This window comes from Monopterus albus, unplaced genomic scaffold (genome assembly GCF_001952655.1).
Source record: "Monopterus albus unplaced genomic scaffold, M_albus_1.0 scaffold96.1, whole genome shotgun sequence".
NCBI classification, from domain to species: domain Eukaryota; kingdom Metazoa; phylum Chordata; class Actinopteri; order Synbranchiformes; family Synbranchidae; genus Monopterus; species Monopterus albus.
Window position 1 is genome coordinate 646,239 of NW_018127976.1, and position 4,505 is coordinate 650,743.

At 36.1% G+C, this 4,505-nt stretch overlaps 1 long non-coding RNA gene across 1 annotated transcript; it reads left to right on the forward strand.

The window, feature by feature from the left end:
- The first annotated feature begins 1,739 nt into the window (after nucleotides 1-1,739).
- On the forward strand, nucleotides 1,740-2,936 carry LOC109965155 (uncharacterized). The gene is made up of 2 exons (XR_002275598.1): nucleotides 1,740-2,410; nucleotides 2,615-2,936. It is a non-coding gene; the product is annotated as an uncharacterized LOC109965155 (long non-coding RNA).
- The last annotated feature ends 1,569 nt before the right edge of the window (nucleotides 2,937-4,505 follow it).

The window sequence follows — 4,505 nt, forward strand, 5'->3', positions numbered from 1 at the left end:
GAACTGGCTTATATTTTGCACCTGCTCATCACATATTTAGAAACAAGTGTGAACAATTTTGAATCGTCGTGTGTAAATGATGACAGCTGTGCTTTAGTTGTGTTTAGGTTTTGCTGTCCCGTGTTTAGTGTTTTGCAAAACACGTTAATCACAGTGTGAATTGTGTTTTTGTGAGAATGTTTTTAGAGTTCAGAAAAGGAGTACATGAGATTTTCTAACTGAATTGCTAAAACGCATTTCTTGAAACCACCACTCATTTTCTCAAAACCTTAAACACAAATCCAAATGCTCAAACTAAATTCACAAAACCTCTGACTCTTCTGGCAAAATCAAGCAATTACTTCAAAACCATTTTACCAGCACTCAAAATGAAACAATGCTTTCAGGTCATACACACATAAGTCATACACACTGCAGCTCATTCATTAGACACTAGATCAAATAATGGAGAACACAGCATCCAGGGCATGTAGTTACAAAAATAAAAGTTTATTGTATATAGTAAAAAACACACAAAACAAAAGAAAGCACACCTAAGTATGGTGAATTTACCAAAAACCATGTTACAATCAAAAAAGAAGAAGAAGGAGGAAAAAACACATCAGAAAGATTATTCTGTCTCGGGATCACGTCTTAAGCTGGGCCCAGCCAGAGGGTTTGATTTACATTGCAGGCAATGTTGTCACTTGCCAGACAACGGGCAAAAAACCCTCTGGTGTGGCGGATCCAGCCTTGACAAGACTGCACGTCTATGTCACTGCAGGCCAGTTCCATTGCTTGTAAGAGATTTTCCCTGGTATATGGGTTTTGGTCATAGACTTTCCACCGCCATGCAGAGAAAAGGGCTGTATGGTGGAAGGAACGCATTCTGTTCTTGGTCTTACTCTTCCTCGTCCTCTTCATCCGCCACCTCGTATTCCTCTGTGCACTTTGAACTGGCTTATATTTTGTACCTGCTCGTCACATAATTAGCCCTGTAAAGGCTGACACGTCAAAAAAAATAGCCAGAACATTCCAAATTTTAGGAACTGAGATGTTTATTAAACCTTTTACAGTTTTTTTTAAAACTTCTTCTCCTTTTTTTTGATCACAACATGGTTTTTAGTAAATTCACAATACTTATGTGATTTATTTTGTTTTGTGTTTTTTTTTACTATATACACTAACTTTTTTTTGTAACTGCATGCCCTGGATACTGTGTCTAATGAATGAGCCGCAGTGTCTATATACTATGATTGACTCGTGTCTGAAAGCACAGTTTGATTTTGATTGCTGGTGAAATGGTTGTTTGATTTTGCCAGAAGAGTCAGAGGTTTTATGAATTTAGTTTTGAGTATTTGGATTTGTGTTTAAGATTTTAGAGAAAGTGGTTTTAAGAAATGTGTTTTAGCAATTCAGAAAAACTGTAAGCTAACCTGCCTTTGTGAGGAAGCTAGAGTATTCTGAGACAACATACGCAGGGAACCTGCAAACTCACAAATACCCCTGTTGTGCGCAAGGTTTGAACCCAGCACCTTCTTGATGTAAGGCAACAGTGCTAATCACTGCACCAGCCAGGACCATTAACTATGTTTAAAAAGCTCAAATTTAGCTTTAGTGCTATACTCAAGCTATGAAGCTTAGGGAGGGAGGGAGCAAAGACATTGCTATGGTCCTGTCTTTGCCATGTGATGCCTGGATGAGAGCAAACTGTGTTCAGCACTTAAACTCTGACAAAAGTGTTTGAAGTCATAAGCCTTTTTTATTCAGTGTAAAAGTCAGATCTTACAAAAATCACCAGAGAAACTTTCACAGCCATGCAAAAACAATTTGCAATGCTTGTAAACAAAGAAGCCATCCATTACAACCGGTATTATGATCCAAACATTTGGCTTTATTTACAAAGTCTATCAAAGCTTGATCACAGCACAAATTTACCATATTAAAGAAAACTGGTATACACTATCAAAAAGATGTACAAACTTTAAACTGCAATCTAATAATGTACCTCAGTGTTAATGTATGGTCAATGTTAATATCAATAGATTTATAACTAACAGATTTTTTTTTTTTAAATTTGTATTCAAAATAAATTTTGCACCATAACCCTCTTAACTCACAATTATTTTCAGACAATAGTAATCCCAATACATGGTCATTTTTATCAAATATATATATATATATATATAGCACCACAATATAATGGTTTAATATATAGGGGAGAGTGGGCTATCACATACAAAAGACCCGTGTTAGTATCCCATTTAAAAAAAAAGTAAGAAAGAAAAGGAAAAACAGATCTTCTTTTCCAGCCTGCTCCTCATCACTGTCCACATCTGACAGAAGAAACTACAACCACAACTGAGGCCTTTCTGTGGAAGCGCATTACTGCCAGGAGAAGAAAAGGTGGAAAAGTCAAAATTATGAGATGGTGGGTTAACATTAAAATAGAAAATTAGTAAACTAACATTTTCAACAGTAAGCCAAAATTATAAAATCCTCTTTTAAAAAGACTGAGATACAATGCTTTTGCTTCAGTAGTTACTAAATTTGACTTGGTATCTCAATCATGTTAAAAAAAAAAAAAAAAATCAACTTATTCTTATCATGCTGGATTTTTTTCCCCTTTTTTCAGTGGAAACAGGCTTCCATAACTTCCTGTTCACAGTGGAAGAGGAAGAACACAGACTGAAGACCCAACCAACATGAACAGCCACAACAAATAAAACAAGCCCACCACGACATTGACACAATGTGCTCTGTTCTATATGCATTCACTTGATCAGTACACCCACTCCCAAACCAAACCAAACCAAAGTTGCTTCCATCTCAAGCTACTGATGATCAGACACTGAATGCAGATACCCATGGCTGGAGGTCAGACTTGTTCCATATTTACATTTAGGAATTAAGGTGAAACACAAAAGTTCAATATCTAAAAGTGAGAAACAGAAAAACCCCAAACTGTGCTGATTGTGCATCTGATTATTTAGGGAGAAGGGGGGGGGCTAGCAGCAGTTAATCCATAGAACAGTCTTTTTCTTTGTAGTATTTCAATGCTTCATTTTACCCTCCAGAGGACAGTGGATGTTATGACAAATCCTAACTTGAAACCTATCATCTTCCATGCTCATTTCACCTCAGAAGCTTAACATTTCAGTGGAGCTTTGTATCCAATCTGATCAAATAATAATAATTAAAAAAAAACTGGTAGAAACACATCCTGTTAAGAAAAAAAACAAACAAGAAACTACAGAAAGATGACTGAACCAAAGATGCAAAAAAAAAAAAAAAGATTTTTAATCACTCGAATGTAGAATTTAACATGAAGCCAGATTAATTCTAATTTAAATAATGGTCAAAAATGGACCAGCAAACAAGTGCCAAAATAATTAGAAACATAAAAGTAAGTCAGAATTCTGAGAAAAAAATGTCAAAGATTTTTTTATAGCGATGTCTTCCATAACCAGCACACTGATAGAATTGACAGATGTAACTCAGAAAATCATCTACTGAAATTTCAGTGACTTGAGGTCTTCAATTTCAGCAAATTAACTTTTTTGGTCCAATTTGAATTTTTAGACCAGATTTTGACTTACAAATTCCACAAAGATTTCTTTTTGTAGGCAAAAGATATTAACAAAAGAAGAATTTTTATTGTTATTGTGACACGTACAATAAAATTATGTTTGGAGCCAAGGGCCACTGCGTGCATACGTGCCACCATCACGGGCAACAGTGGGGTTCAGTGTCTTGCCCAAGGACACTTCGACAGGTGGACTACAGGGACCGAGATTCAAACCTTAAACCTTCTGGTTGGGATACAACTGCTCTACCCACCGCACCACTGTCGCCTCCCCATAGGGAATTCTAGTTATTATGGCACATAATTACAGATGCACATAATAAAGACATGTTTGAGCTTTTCAAACCCAGCTGATTCAGACTTGTATTTACAAGCTTCACAATCAAAATACAAACCAACAACAGCATACCGCCCACCACCCCAAAAAAACTTTTCCTGAGAATTGCATCATGAAGCTTACTGGTAGAACGAGAAATTATGGATCTTTACTGTCACTGAGAAGTTTAAATCTGCTCTGCCTTTCAGGCCTTTGGCCATACAGTGAGTATTCTCTATGTGAACCCTTGCTCACAAAAATCACAGTTATACATTAGCATTTAGATACATTTTCTCATATGTTAATTATATAAATGTAGTGATCATGACATTTGGAGGTGCTATAACTTTTAACATGGAAAAATAATATTATTGCATATCATTCAAATTTGAAGACTACCTCATGTGCTCCGATAACATGCTTCCATGTTTGGTGTCTAGTCTTAATGTGGATAATTTTTAGGTAATCATTTGCATATGCTAACACACTGCCATAGTCTATTTCACACTCATTTTAGCTAAATGTGTCTAGCATCAGGAGGTAGACAATAAACAGCTGCAAAAACCTCTCTAAGTAGAAGGACAGAGGATGAGTTTTGTCATATCCATGGATACAGGATTAGTT